At 38.2% G+C, this 16903-nt stretch overlaps 1 long non-coding RNA gene across 1 annotated transcript in view; it reads right to left on the bottom strand.

The window, feature by feature from the left end:
- The window catches only part of LOC114016823 (uncharacterized), a 146359-nt gene that overhangs the window by 47562 nt on the left and 81894 nt on the right, over positions 1 to 16903 (bottom strand). Inside the window, exon 3 of the long non-coding RNA XR_008734271.1 lies at positions 3249 to 3389. This is a non-coding gene — a long non-coding RNA (uncharacterized LOC114016823). The remainder of the gene's footprint in view (positions 1 to 3248; positions 3390 to 16903) is intronic.

Here is a 16903-nt window from a genome sequence, read left to right as displayed (position 1 = left end):
AAAGGAATGGCTTAAAGAACCTTACTCACATTTCTAGAATAGATCTCAGATGGCCAAAGTTCCCCCAGTAACTGATTTAAAAAAAAAAAAAATTTCAAATGTTGTTTGGGAATTGTCTTGTTTGGAAATGCCTTCTCTTTCTCATTACTGGTCAAATGACAGCAGAACTATTTGTTAAAAGACACCTTTGTTTCTCAGGTTCTTTGCACTTCTGTACATTTCCAGAATTCTTCATACTCTGCCCGTAACAGTCTGTGAGGTCTAACACTTCAGCCCCCAGCAATAGCTGCAAAGCAGTCTGCATGCAGAGACCTCGCGGAGAACCTCTGGGGACCGGGTACCCCTCCGGTGGTCTTTCCTCTGCTATACAGTTTCCTACAACAAAGGCAAGCCCGAACCCCAGTTTTTGTCACCTAAGTGGTAACCCTTCCACAAGAAAACTTACAAACACCTAACACATCTTCCTGGGAGCAAAGAGCCTCTGTTCAGAAAGTATTGAGAAGAACCTGGATATCCATTGACAGTATGGCCCTTTTGATGAGCAAAGATGGATATTAAGTAATGCTGGCAAAATGCTTGCTGAGCACAGGCAAAATGAGCAAGAAGTCACATGAAAAAGCTCTTTAAACGCCAATCTCACAGCTCTTGGGTTCTTCCTAATTCTGAAGTTCACAGTAAGGAATTTATAAAACTATCAAAGGAATCCCTTTTTTGGAGGAAATCCATTTCAATTTAATTAAACATCCTGAAAAAATATTTAGTAAAAGATAAATATTTTTAAAGTTAATGCAAGGCAACATCGATATGTATAATTTCCATCTGAGAAGTATAAAAACCATATGACTGCAGTTCATAGTTACAGTCTCACAGCAATTTCCAAATTATAGCTCCTTATTTTAGAAGCAAAAAGACTTCATTTTCAAACCACTTGTCTGTTTTCTTATACATTACTATCAGTATTAAAAAAGAAAAAGAGAGGTTTCATGGTCAACTTTTAGCCTCAGTTTCATGTATACGAGCCTAGTATACCCATGATGTATAGAAGACACATAAATCAAGTCTCGCTTTGCAATGCAACCACAGTTAAAAAGTATTTGAGAAATATCTGAGTCACCAAAGTCAGTAACATCTTTGACTTAAAGCACTTGTGGGACACATCTGGTAAGAGACGAAATTGCCTTCTTTTTATATAAATGCTTTTTGGAGTGGAACCACAATGCAAATAACCCCAAATAAAGCAGGGAGACAACCTAACATGAATGAATGTCTTGCAGAGCCAAAAGTTTATGACAGCAGGAACCAAACTACAAGTCTGAACAGGCTTTCAGGCAGCACCATGCACAGCACCGAGGCTGTGTAGGGGTAGCTGGTTTGTTACTTAAACTGCAACGCATAGTGTCATCTCGGCTTCCTGTGAGCTTTCCTGTATTGGCAGGGTGTCCCAGGCAGCAGCACTGTGATTGTGCCGAGGGACTCATGGGAAGGGTACACCTCTGAGTTCTCATGCCCCATTAAGTGTACTCCATTTTAGTCCTAAATCAATAAAAAGGGAGATGCCAGGCTCCCATGCAGTGATCTCGCAAGATGTTACCCTCCTCTTTGCTGCTAAGTAGAACTGTACTTCAGCTGCACACACTCAAAGAAACCTCTATTCTACTTTTTCCTGTTAACTCAATTTTCAAGAGGAAAAAGCTTTCAATATTTGTACTTTTACAATGAGCAAACCCTTATATACCTGCCTTTGTCTGGTACTAACAACAGTCTTAATTAATTCTAGACAAATATCAACTATGTCTCCCTTGTAAGGACTCTGGCCTCCCCAAATGGCCGTTTTCCTTTACATTCCATGGGCATGGTCCAAGTCTGTAGAGTCAACTGGACTTAGTCAGGTGTGCTTTGGCTTGGGTCCTGCATGCCCAGCTTACTTGGCACTCATTGTTAGTAAAATTACATCTCTGCTGTGATTCTTGTGCCCCATCTTCCCTCCATAAAATTATTCATTAATCTTTCCAATACTTATTTACAGGTATCTTTCACCTTTTTTTGCTATGGTACATTGAATTAGCTCACATTTCCATTTGCTTAGTAATCACACGTGGCCATGGTTCAGTTGATGTCCTCCCGGTAACATGTTCGGCTGGGGTAACTTGTCTGTGTAGCTGACCCTTGGCTTTTCACATGGTTACTATGTCATCTGATCTTTTCAAAATTTTGCTTTGTTATGATCCTATATTTGCAGTGTAGGCCTACTCTCCTTTGACCACAACACTAACACATGCCTTGGGTAAAAACAATGAAATGTAGTGCTCGGGGCCAATAATTCCACAGTTTTTCATAAACTGCAGGAAGCTTTACTTTGGTCCTCTTACTGTTTCCTCACCATTTTGCTGATACTCATACCTGAGGTAATGCAGAATATTTTAAGGTAAAATAAATAAATGGGAAAATGACACTACATCAGTCTAAGTGCTGCTAACAGGAGTTCGAAAACAGTACAGAACAAATAGGGAAAATATTGTATATGTAAATCATTTGTGAAATCAAGTTGAAATTAATGACAAACAAAACTGAGTTCCCTTTGTGGTTGATTTCCATTTAGCTGCACCCAACAATATAATAGTTATCAAAGAAAGCTACCAATTAGATTTTAATTCAAAACATTTCCAGAAAACAGTTCCCAAATCTCAATTGATATCTCTCCAACAACCTCCTAATTGCAGCAAGTTGGTGGTAAAGAAAAAAAAAAACTGCTTTAAATGAAAAAGATGTATTCCGTCTGCTGGAGCATGCAGTATCCTTTTCATAATTATTCCCAGAATTTCCCCTATACATGAGCTTCCGCTGAAGATTATATATAGACAGATAGATATGTGTGTGTGTGTTTGTGTGCGTGCGCACATGCACATGGACATATGCTGAGAAGGAGACAGGAAATGGTATTGTATCAAAATCTAAGGAATTTATCTAATGTTCTACCACCATTTTGTGGAGTGTACTATGAGGCAAATGTTAAAAAGACCACAGAGTTCAGAGTTGGGGTATTTCTTCCATTATTTTACCAAGCGGGGTGCCTTCTTGAAAGGAACTTTGGCATTATCAGGAATTCAGAATCACCTATCGTAAGATTTTCCAGCGCCTGTCTGATCCTCTGATCCGAAAGCCTTATATACCTTTTGTATCTAAACACAGAATAAAATATATCAACTTACTCAGAAACTGCAGCAAAAGCACATTCTTCCTCCACTTACCTGCATGAGGTAGCGACAGACCATCCCATGATTTTGCCTTCATCTAATGTGAGACAACACTCCTTGGAACGCCCGCCGTCTTATCCTTGCCATTTTCCTCTGTGCACAACTGAAGCTTGTTGACAGCCCTTCTGCACAGTCCTAAAGAGACCCAAGAAAGATGACACTGAGACATCTGAAGCCTGTTCTGCATAGCAAGAACACGATCCACATCACGAGAGATGGAAAAACTTAAAAATATTATTTAAGTTTCATGTTTCAACCAGAAATTTCCAAGTAGATGATCACGAATGTCTTTGAGACCTGCAAAATCACCACTATGGTGTCTAGGAAGCACTTAAGATACCCGACCGGCCTCCACACTGAAAGACCAGAGCACTTGTCTTCATTCCAGGTCAGGGAGCAACAGCCAGCTTCTTGCTTTTAGCTTTCCCGGTTGGAAACTACATAACCCTCTAGAAAAGGTTGAACCCTTCCAAACTGGATTTCTAAACATGGTATGGAGGTTGACAGGGTTATACTGCACATTCCAGACTGCACAGCATACCTTCATTGAGCTACCAGAGAAGACGGATAAGCAAACTAAAGATGAGGCAAAGGTTATAAGAGGACAGTGCTAAGCATTCTTTGCAAGGAAGGACTAGATGTAGAAATCAGCATGCAAGGAACATAACAGACATTTATTAGCTAACAGTGTTATAAAAGCAGATTTTTTTGCACAGTTCATGAATGCTTTCAAATATAACCTCAGTAATAGCAGACAACGCACCTCCTGGCATTCCTCTCACACTGAAAGTTTGAATCTAGTAGGACCCCTGGAGCAGCTGGTTCCATTTATCTGCTCAGCAGCTACAGTTTCTGGGAGACAGAGGTCTCACAGAGACAACTGTAGTAGGCTGCATTGACCTTATGTCCTGGTTTCAGGTGGGATAGAGTTAATTTTCTTCTTAGTAGCTGGTACAGTGCTGTGTTTTGGATTTAGGATGAGAAGAACGTTGATGAAACAGTGATGTTTTAGATGTTGCTAAGTAATACTTACTCTAAGTCCAAGACTTTCCAGTTTCCCATGCTCTGCCAATGAGCAGGTGCACAAGAAGCCAGGAGGGAGCAGAGGCAGGACAGCTGACCCAGACCTGCCAAAGGGATATTCCACACCACGGGGCATCCATCACGCACATTATATAAACTGGGGGGAGTTGGCTGGGGGCCACCAATCGCTGCTCAGGGGCTTGCTGAGCATCAGTCAGCAGGTGGTGAGCAATGGCATTGTGTATTGCTTGGGGTTTCTTTCCCTTGGGTTTGATTCCTCTCTCTCCCTCTCCTCTTCATTACAATTTTTATTGTTGTTGTTTTTACTATTATTACACTTTATTTCAATTACTAAACTGTTCTTAACCCATGGGTTTTACTCTTTTCTGATCCTTCTCCCCATCCCACTGGGTTGCAGGGTCAGGGGAGGAGTGAGTGAGCAGCTGCGTGGTAGTTGCTGATTGGGGTTAAACCACACCACCCTACCACCCAGGATAAACCAGAATGGGCTCTGCAGATCTGCCTGGCTCTTCTGGGCCCAGACTGAACAGACAGACATATGTATGTACGGTGTATGTGTGCATTTAAAGTAGCCTGCTATCATCAGTTCCTACATGACATACCTGAAAGATCAACCGAGGGAAGTCTGAGGTACTATGCATCTACAGATGAAAGAATTATCTGAAAATTGTAGCAGTAAATAAATAAATAAAAGTTGGGGCATGTTACATTTTGCCACAATATACCTGCTCTACTTTCATCATCAATTCAACCAACATGAAAATGCCTTGATTTTTCTCCAAAAAGCATCCACAGAGAGTCTGGCATCTTCAGTACACATTATATTACCTCTCGCAATTTTGCAAAACTCGGATTCACTATAAATGTTTGTGGCTATAAGATATCATCTTTGTTTTCTCACCTTGCTTTGCCAGTTTAGTTTTATTTTCCATAATCAGGAAATCTCTTTAAATGTTAGAAAAATCAATAATTATGTGAAAGATTTTTTTACAGACTATTTTTTCCCATTTGTTTGCAGAAAAAAAAACAACAACCAAAGAGATTTAGGGTCTTCAGCAGACTAATGGAAGAGAATCAAAAGGTGTCAATGCAATCTCTGGCACAACAAATTCAATCATCGTATCCATTCAAAGAAGTTGTAACACTATTTTATGTTACACTTTATGTCCCTGACTTCATGCATTTTTACTTGATCACATTTGCCCACAGAAGAATGCAGATGACTTCCCTTCCATGTAAAATTAAGTTGAGGAACTAGCAAAGCAGAGTAGTTTGTCTGTAGTATCTGCAAAACCTGTTTTAACAAGGGATTCTACCCACCACCCATTCTACAGCTAAGGTCAGCAACAGAATGTGGTTCTAGATGCAAACCTTCATGAAGTTGTGGGCTATTTCAGTTCAAGTGTTTTGATCAGAACTGCCTGTGGTGTTTCAGTGAATGTGATCAATAAGGAGCCCAAGAAAAACTTGAGTGCTGGTCAAGAGAGAAGGTTGTTACTTCTCAGCAGAAGCAAAATTTACCAGCTAGTGTCACAGTCACACATAAAACAAATGAGAGGTGGAGCTGCCTCTAGTAAATATTTTTTGTCTTTCATCAGAGAAGTATGGTCTGAATAATAGCTCTGACAAAGACCAGCATCTCTAAGATCAAGATTACAACACATACCAACAGGCCAGAGGGGAAAATATCTCGGTGAAAGACCAAACAAAAAATCACTTGTAGTTCTGATTATCAGTCAGCCAGAGAACTGCTCCCTGGAAGGTTGTTCAGGCACACTGTCCCACCCCCATACCATTACATTACAGCTACAAGAAAGACATGGAAGTCACACACCAGTACCCACAGACATCCACATATGTTGACTTCATTAAAATCATATTGTGTTTTGCTCTCAGTTTTTTTATCTGTAGGAAAGTGTCCTCTCCCGGATGTTTTCTCCCCCCTCTATTTCCCTTTTTAAGATGCTGAGGACCCTGCCTCCTTCTTCCTGTGGGTAACTGAAAAAAAAAACCACAAAAAAAGTCATAATTTGATCTCTGCTTTGTCTCTTGCTATAATAAAAAGATCTTCCTTTATATCACACTTTTATATGCTTGACAGCTATGCTTGACAGTTAGTAATAAAACTCGAGTCATAATCTGCTTTCAGTTAGAAGAGTCATCTTGCAACCCTTTGGTATTCTTGTCAAAAATAATAATTGCTTATTGTCAACATTAACCTCCTTGAGCCTGCAGATCCATCATTCCCATTGCTCAACTTAACAAGCATTACTGACTACAAAAACCCGCTGCTGAGGTAACGGATGGGACACTCTTGCTGCTACATCTTACTAGATATTCCTGCAATAGTAGTTGATGGTAACATTAACTGGGAACAGTTCAAAACAAGTTCTTATAAAACTTTTGTTAGAGTAAAAAATACAGGCTCTGATGGATTAAAATAATTCACAAAAATCTGCTTTTATTAAGAAATGCCACAGATACTTGTAATATAACATACCACTCAAGTTTTGTTGTGTTTTTTTTAAAATGTTTTTAACCGGAAAGTGAAATCTGAACTTGTTGTACCACAGGCAGTACTCGGAACAAATGGGATAACGCTCAAGATGATAATCTTTCACAGTTTTCCATCAAACTTTTCCTGTTTGGTACATTTTAGGTGCTAATCTCTTCACTTGGATTTTGTTGGATATCCGAGCTACAAGGAGAAAGTTGGAGACATGGGTAGAAGAGTCTAGTGTGTGATTAATAAGATCACTTCAGGGGAAAAAGCCTTTTAAATTAAAAACAAATTTACTAAGCAGTTAGAAATCCAGCTAGATATCCATTTGGATAAGTAAGAAAATACAATACACACTTCAAAGTGGAAATTGTGGCACCATTTTAAGCACCATATGTTATGAATGCTATCTCCATAAAGCAACCTGAAAATATAGTAATTCGATGGAAAAAAAAAAAAAAAGAGGAAAAAAGGATTAAACTGTAAAAGTTGCTCACTGAAGTCCAAGCCAAGAATTACAGTACAACTAATTTTCTTCCTCATGACTCCATTTCCTTTATAAAAGGAAACTGAAGGGGAAAACTACAACTGCTGTCCAGGCATTTTCATTAGGACCCAAGAAGCAGCTGACTGTTTATTCTATTTATTCTATGAGCTGACTGTTCTATTCTATGAAAAACTGAAATAAGTTTTTCATAGAATCATTTGAGACTCCATAACTTGCCTTGGTACCCATTTCAAACACATCTTTGCGCGCACGATTTCTAGTTACGTTAATGGCACCTCATGCAAAAACAGTTATCGGGGCTGTGTAATGCTGGAATGGTTACTCAGTGACAAGGTAGCATCGTTCCTGTCCAAATTTTTTAAGAAAAGACTAGGCAAACAACAAATGTTGGTAGTCCAGATGCATGTGCGCCTGCTTCAGTTCAGTGAGTTGGATTCAGATTTCTTCTGCTGTCTTGGAGCAACAGAATTCTGCAACTACTGTCCAAATCCACACTGCTCCATCAGTGTCCCCATTTCTCCCTATAGTCAGGTTCAAACGGCCATACTCCCAGTAATAAAGATTGTACCGTACATATTTCTTGGTGTAATGCAGATGCTTTGTCTTTTTATGCTTTCAACAAATGAGCTGCAGGATTTGGTCTTTGATGAAATATTCAGTATACATCCTCTTCGAAAGGACTAGGAAAAACAACAGCTCTGAGAAAAGCTCTCTGAACTTGAAGTAACATGCAAAAGGGTTATCCACAGAAACATGTATTCAAACAGAATGTTATGTCATGCTAACTAATTATTTTATTACAGGCTTCCTCAAGTAGCTTTAGGTAACTGTGCTCCAGCCTACATACTAGTATAATATTCTATCAAGTATCATGTCACTGTTCTATGAATCACCAATAATAAGGAAACCCTTCAGAGGTGAACAAATAACGTAAGCCAACCTCACGGAAAAACAAATGGAAAATTTAAATTAATCATTGATCATATTCAACTACATGAATATCAAACATACATATATGTGTAAATACTTACAAAACAGTATTTGCATTAGTCACTGACTAGCGAGTTACTCCTCTGAGCCTTCTTGTCTTTGAGTAAGAAAGACAATGAAAGTTAATCTATTTTTGATCATCAGGAGATGAACTGTAAGTTTTGAACAGTATAAATGCTTTCCCAACTTTTCCTAATTATGCAAATGCTTCTAAGGAAACGTGAAGCTCAATCCACGTGTCAGTCAGAGTACTGTGAATCCACACCATTTGCTCCATTTCAACCATGTCATTAATAGGTTCGTCTATATCCTGTTAGCAATGCACACATTTCTGAATTGTTTAGCCTCATCTTTGGATAAATATGACACCTTATGTAACATTATTTGTGCAAGAGATTGCAATGCAACTGGTACCACATAATATTAATATTAATCCTAAATGTGTTTATAATTCTAAAATGTAATTAGTCTAAAAATCCGTGTGCTCAGCACATAAGTATGAAATTCATAATGCAAATCACAATACTCATAGATTGTTACCAACCCATAGTAATTGTTAAAATATGAGAATTTGATTGGGCTTAACATGTGAAATGAAAGGTTCTGTGTTTCATGAAACTAGTAGCATTTATGGCGATATAAAATATCACATCAGGCTTGTATTTTCCTAACTGGAGAGGTGCCAGAGTAGTGAAAAATTTCTGTTGATGACAAACAGTGATGCAAATTTGAAGATATTTTTAATGTATCAACACCAGTTAGATGTGGTTTGAGATTTTATTTGTCCATTGAACTCAACAGCAGAAACATGATTTGAGAAGGTGCATTTTAAAACTCCACTTTGATCAAAACCACAATGTTGCATCTTATCTGGGTTCATGCACCTAGACCATGAATTTTAATCTACAAAGATCTAAGGAGGATTGTGTATTACGGTCTTACCAACCTGTTGACCTTACTATATCCAATCTATCTCCTAAAAATATCAGGTAGACCTTCTTTGATGCCCAAGCACGATGCATAATTTGGAACGACTGTGAGCTAAATGACAACGTGCGGAGATTCACACAGTAGCCACACATGCTTTCTGACCTTGTGGGCATAAAGCACTGCTGGTCCTAATGCTATTAGACAACTCAATGCACAGCGGTGTCCATACTAAGAAAATCCTGTTTGTTCAGTGAAAGCAGCAGTGTGGACAAAGAAACAGCCACCTATGTTGGGTTTTTTTTTTTTTTTGTGGCTCACCTGAAAGACTCCTGGCTGGTTTGAATAAAGGGAGAGGTAATTTGTGATTACTCTTCACATGCTTTGGAAGGTTTTAGGCTTCCAAGATGAATTATTTTAGTGCTTACTACATTGTCCTGTGAGTGCAAATAGCTGTAATTAAATCACTCTTACACAACCAGTACAGAAACACCACATCACCATTCTCGGGCAAACCAGATTTCACAAAGCACAATGCTCTTTAATTTGTTGGAAGAGGAAAATAACAATTCTGTGAATGCTAACAGCCAATAATACTTTTGCAGATATTTCAGTTGTCATTCATCTGCTATTCTGGGCAGGCAGTAGATTTTAAGCATTGCAACTCATAAGCAGTGTTGGCTGTGGGCTGGGATAGCACTATTGGTAAGCTATTGGCATCTTATTGCTCGCAAGGGAAGGGCTGCCATAGACTTCACCTCACTTTTATACCTGTGTAGTTTTCCCTTTTCTGTTAACAACAACAACAAAAAGACTCATTGGGATTTCCCTCACACTTGAAGCTCCTGCTGCATGAATGATATGCTCGTGATCAAACTCCAATCAGGAGATCTGCTGTCCAGGATATGAGTTTTGGGTACATTTCACATCTGTCTATGTGGCGTTATGTATATTGCCAGGATTCCAGCCTAAAGGCTGAACTGAAACACTGACTTCAGTTCTCAGGAAGCTACAGACTGTTACATACAAATATTTGTAAAGCACTTCACACTTTTTGGAAATACAGAGTAGGTTACGTTGTCCATGAACACATAACCAAAGGTTCCCTCTCTGCTTCTGTGAAGTACTTCTAGCCTGTGAAAGTGTATTCAAAATGAGCACAGTCAGACAAGTACCAAAAATACGGTCCTATCCTAAATAGTAACTTTTTAGCAATATCTAGTGGGCTTACCACACAATTGTGGTTTCACTAACTTTCAGTCTGTTTGAAAAGAAAAGATAAATGCCTTTAATAAGAGTAACTCCATTATAATGAGCCATGATGCCAGTATTACTGAGGAAAAAATCTAAGACCAGTTGTATTGATACAGCTGATGGCATCAGTTGGCCCATAAAATTATACTCAAATTACACATGAGGGGAGTAAGTGCAGTTTGACAGCTAACACCCAAGTGCACATTTCTGGCCTCACTTTATTAGAAATCTTACATACTTACTAAAGGAGGCTGTGAGATCAAAAAATTGACAGAATTATGGTGATTGTGAGAGAAAGGGCCACATCTGATAAATTCCTCTCCTCCTCCCCATGCCCTGCCCTCTTAGCACTGGTTGGGATGTCAAACTGTCCTGTATCACATGTAGCAAAGACATATTATCTTGTTAAACTCACATTCATATTCCAAACATCACAGAAAGGCTATTGTAGCAGCCAACTCCATGTAAACCTTTCTCTGTTCCAGAGATGGGTTACATTCACGGTTTTAATGTAGTGTGTTTTCTGTTGGCTTATAAGTGGACAGACTAGACACTGTTTTCAGAGAGAACTTCAGAATCACAAAATACCCTGGCAAACATCAAGACTTGTGCTTAGTCTCGCCAAAGGCAATGTGCCCCCAAAAGAAACTCAAAGAAAGCTGTATTCAGCTACAAAAACACATTGAATCCACTTCACAGAGCATTTAGTGTTGATTTGGTTAGTGCAAATGTGATATTTGCGTCAAATTCTTGTGTCTAAAGTAGGTAAAAAAAAGGTCAGCCAGGCATGATTTCCTTACTTTCTTCTAAGCAGGACTGTCTGTATGTACAGTATTCCTTGTGGAAATAACACAAAAAATGAAGTTAGATGATGGAATGATATAAAGACTATCCAAATATATCATCTCTCATGTTAAATCTTCTATAATTGCATTAGCAATGAGTGACTTCAGTTCCTGCATCAACTTACTGCAGCTCCAAAAAAGTGCCCAGATTACAACTGGTTCGAGTTTTCTCTTGAATTCTGTACCAAAACCCCATCGGAACACTGAAGTCGCACTCTCTCCAATCACCACTGCTTATGAATAGGATCTTTCTCTTGGTTTTGCTGCTGTTGTTGTGTGCTAACTGCCCTGCCCCCTTCCACTTTCCAAACCCGTGTGAACAGCTAATTCATCTGGGCAAGGGCAAGGGCACTTTGTATTGATCCTCTGCTGAACTTTAGTAAAAGTGACTGCGCAAGGGTTTTGAGATGTGCTGCTGCACCACAATCTGCTTTGGTTTTATTCCTCTATTATTCTTGAATTTTATTTGAAATACAGGAAGACTTTTCCTGGGAACAGACTTGAACATGACCCTACGGCTTATTATATCTCCTTTCTCTTTTCTGAGTTACTAATATATGAGATTGGAGGGGCACTGAATAATACAAAAACACTCATTATGCTCATAATGACAGCTTTGCAGCTAGCCTCTGCAGAAAGACTTGGAAATGCTTAAATTTTTTAATTACAAGGGACTTAAAATGGGAGCCCACCAGTGCAAATAAAAGATTTACTTATCACCTCCTTCTACTGCATTAATCTTAGAGGTATTTGACAAAACATAATCACAAACATGCCTGCCAATATTTTGACAATAGGGATTTTTCTTTTTCTTTTTTACTCTATTTGAAGAGAGGAAAGCTGGAAGAAAAAAAGAATTAGTGTTGAATACGTTCACCAGCAGGCCAAGACCATACATTACGTGGGTAATACCTGAACTTCCAGTGTGTGTGTGAAGAAGCCAAAAAATCATCCAAGGATTAAAACACCAGTAACAAGAATTTGTCACAAATATTGCTACTACATATTAACTGCATCTTAGCTATCAGTTCTGACCTGAAATTAATGTACACTGAATATTTTTATAAATGCTACAGATACACTTTTACCAAAAAGCTTCATGGTGTCAGAATAATTCTTGTTAGCCACAGAAAGTGCCTGATTCCAATGACATTTAGAGGGATTATAAAAATATTCTGACTTTGCTGATATTTGAGGGTTTCACATTTGCCTGATGATTTTAAAACTTCATCTACAGCCACTGACTACATTACAGGTTATTGCAAAAGCCACTTTATAACAGGTAGATCTGTCATGCAATGGGGTGCTGATTTTAGCTGGTTTATTACTTCATCCTTCACCTGTGATAAAAACCTTGGATGCTTGGGTCTGGTAGCAAGAATATAATCCTAGTAATGGAAAAAGGTCTTTCTTACTAAAAAACTTCTTATCCGAGTAGTGCCACCACAGAATTGCAAATCTTCCTATTTCCAAAATGTTACTTTGTATTTTTGAAGTGCTGTGTTTTCTTATTCAAGTTCCACTGGGGCCAAGCTATCAACATACATACTTGACTGCATGAGGAAACTAAATACATATGAGAAGTTTTGTGCACTGACTTCTTCCCCAGCTTATGCAGATCACTGAAGAGAATCAGTCTAATCACAAAAGTAATTTTACTGCTGATAGCACTTACATGCAAAAAGACACAAGGCTGAGATGTAGGCTTTTTACCTTGCTGAATTACCATGCATTAAGTAAGAGTTAAAGAACTAAGGCAAATTACCTGGTTCTTCTTTGCTACAAGCTAAAGCATGCAGTCTACTGTGAAATACCTAGTTAAACTGCAGTATCTTGGTTGTCTCTGCATGTATTTACCCAAGCATCCTGTAGGTTAAGAGTAGTCATAAAAGCTTATAAGATGACTGGTGAGAAACATTTAATCAAACTTTTTTAAAATAACAAAGGAATAGCACTATTTTTTTTTTCAAAATCACTAATTTAAGACAATTTCCTCAAGACTTCAGAGGACAGCTAAGCAATGTTTAGCAAACAAAAATTGTTTTTTAATTGCAACCACCCTCCCAAAGATTTCAGGGCTATTTTTTTATTTCAAACAAAATGACAACTAAGATAGTTATCACTTTTTACACAAAAAAGAGGATGTTCCCTATCTATTACAGCTGTCATCCTAGAAGGCAGTAGCCAACGACATACCTTTTCCCCTTTGTCTTTCATAGTTCAAAGCCTTATATTTAAGGCAGTTAGATGTAATTCTTTAGCTGTTACCATGCTGTTCTCTGATTGAGGCTGGAAGGGGACTTAAGTCTTTTTCGAGGGTGTTAGAGTAGGTGATCGTACAGCACAGGGTCAGATCTCCAGCTGGCATTAACGGATGTCATCCCATCGAAGTCCCTGATGCTGCATCGAACCTGGATGTCCGAGGCTCTGACCTAGTAACCAAACAGATGTTTTCCAGTCTCTGTCAATACTGGGCTACTCTTTCCTGAAACTTAGGATTGGAAGTAACTATGGTAATTTGGATTCCACTTTCTGATCTCTGTTGGCACATGTCAGTGTTCTAATGGCAGAGCAAGAAAGAATCACCATCAGCACAGCCTGCTCATGCTGCTGCTGTTTCTGATGCTGACGCTTTTGATGTCCTAAAAGCTGTTGCCATTGCATCCCTCCGTGTTGATGCCACTGCACATCCTTGGGATAAAAGCCAAACAGCACTTTCTTTGTACTCTCCTGCCAAGATAATTTTAACCCCCTATACTCCCTCAAAATATAGACTCACTGATTCGGGCTGAGATGAAATTTCTGTAGAACTTACAACAACTTAAAACCACTCTAAAGGCATGGAAAGGACTCATAAAATACCACAGGATGGGTAATCAGATTAATTGGTGGTATATCAGTTTAAAGTCTCTTGTTCTGTAGTGACAAACCCATTGTTTTTCAATCAATAAGTTGTTCAATGTACTCTAATCTTTTCAAAGTACTTTCACATCTGTGTTGCATGCCTAGCTTCCTGACATACTAGTTACCATTGTATATTCACCTGCTTATGCTAGACATAAACAGTAGTTTCCATATTATAGTTTTTTCATTGAAAATAAGCTGAGGAAGTCAGGGGTTTGGCTTCGTGAAACCTCATCAGTAGGATTTTGGTTTTTTTCCAAACAAAGATGAAACAAGAAATTCATGTTCAGGTACTTGTTCTGACTGACTCATTGAAACTGGGACTAGTGGGTGTCAGTGGAATGTTCCATTTCTGACTCATCTTTAATTTTTCTTAGTACGGTCTGAGCTCATGCATCTTTCAGTCACTCTGCATATTCTAACCCTGTTCATTTATGGTCAGATTCTTCTACCCTGTCAACAAAATGGTACTTATACTGATTGCCAAAGCACTATTTATTGAGCATAGTTACTATTTAATGGAAGAGTGGCTGTTTGACTCTTGGCCTGGGACATGCAAAAATCATATGCATTTTAAAATTATCTGTGGCTGAAAAGGTTTATAACACACAACAGCCAGAAACATGGTGATTTTCAAAAGTTTAGAAGAAGTAGAAAAGGTTGGAAAAGATTTGTAAAGACATAGCATGGAAAAATATGAGTAAATAAAGGTCAAGCCCATTACCAGCAGCAACAGCAAGTGTAGTTTTAGAAAATCCTTTGTTTCAGACTCTGGTGGCTCTTCTACCAGCACCACTACCCTTAAGTGGGAATGTCACCTCTGTTTGTTTCTTTGTTTTTCCTGTGACTATTTATCCTTTTTCCCTGTGTTGTTTTTTTTTTTATTTTCCTGAAGGATTTAAATGAGCTCGGTAATCTTTTTTAAGTATAAAAAATACCCGTCTGGCTATAACAACAGGAGACATAATTATTTCAAGATCTTATTTTCCCAATTGGGGACTTTGGAGGCAAACTGGCTAGGCTTTGAGTTTGCTTGGAGAGCTTGAAGTGGAAACAGAGTATCTGCAGCCTCACACAGCTCTTCCATCTGCTTTGAAATTTCCTTCTAAAATAAGCTATCTTACAGTGTTAAGGGAACTCTGTGAATGGATCACAAAAATCCTGTTAAAAGGTTTAGTGCACAAATGCAGGTTTTAAATCTGGACTTGTATGTGGCCGTTCAGTTAAAACAATTTCAGTGTTTTGGGTTTTTTCCATCTCCTAAAAATATGAAGCAGTTGTTTTTTCCATAAAGCACAACGTCTTTGAAACACTGAAAACTTATAGCTTGCTTGTCATTACACTGGTCAGTAAACATCAGGGTGAACTTCATATATTTTTCATGGAGTAAGAATTTCAAAACTGCAGTTCTTTATCAGCGTATAATTTATTCAGCACAAAAGACAGTAAACATTCTTTTGGCTGATGTGTTTTCAGGCAACTTCTTAAAGTACTGTTTTTGAAACATGAAACACAAGCCTGTGAACACCAATACAGACATTTGAAATCAGTGAAATTGATAGAATAGGATCTGGTCTGAGTCACATCTCTACTAAGATTGAAACACTGAGAAAACAGTACTTTAAAAAGGCTCAGTTATTTTAATTATTGAAAAATTCTAGCAAAACCACTGAACAGATACTTTGAATATGTAATTGAACTTAATGCCCCAAATAAAAAAGAAAGGCACTGGGGCTGTTAACATCAAAGCTCACATTCACAATCTAGGCCTTGCAACTGATAAACTCCTTCTGGAAAAAAAAATACTGGAAAAATCTCCATATTTCAGTGTCACTTGAGTAAAACTGACATGATAAAAGCAAATATGTGAAGAAAGAAAAGGCAAAGTTGGGTCAGGTTCCAGCTCCCAGCAATACTATATCATACAAACTCTTAAGTAATGAACTTCATTTAAAAGTAAATTAAGTATTTCTTAGGCAGCTACAAATGAGGCTTTTTTTCTATAGCCTCTACTGAAATACCACTATCGCAGTATCAAACAAAATAAGCAACAGACACATTGAAAGCAACACTATTCAGATACGTATTTCTACGCTGTTGCAAAGTGCAAATGGTTAACATAAAAACCATTTTTTTCTGGCAAATGATTTATATTAGTTTTGGGGGTTTATAAAAGAATTAATTTTCATGATGGTCCACAGAGGGTTTCTACTAGCCAAAAGTGGTATGTTAAGAATGTCTAAAAAGTATTGCCTTAAAAATCACTAACGTTGCTAGAAAGTTTTCAGAGCAATTTTTTTATTAGACACACAAGACGACTGTCCTAGGCATCTAGAAGGCATCTTTTCAGAGATGCTGAAGACTTTGCCATTCTCAATATTTCTCTGGAAGCTGATAGTGCTTATCTTCTAACACAGAACTTTTCATGTAAGGGCAAACCTGTATTATAAAATACACACAAACACATACATACTTCCTTATATATATTCAATACACATAGATAGATCAATCAATCTCAGGTGTGAGCTGGATTAAAAATAAACCTTCAAAATAGGTTAGTTTTAGTCTGGGTTGTTTCAGTGGTCCATGGTTGTGTCACTGTCCTTCAAAGAGCTGTAGCAGTCCAATGTGAAGGCCACAAACTGTACTGGCTGTAGATGCATGCAAGCACCTCTTA

Source organism: Falco cherrug, chromosome 10 (genome assembly GCF_023634085.1).
Source record: "Falco cherrug isolate bFalChe1 chromosome 10, bFalChe1.pri, whole genome shotgun sequence".
In the NCBI taxonomy this organism is placed as follows: Eukaryota; Metazoa; Chordata; class Aves; order Falconiformes; family Falconidae; genus Falco; species Falco cherrug.
This window is presented reverse-complemented; position numbering and strand designations above follow the sequence as displayed.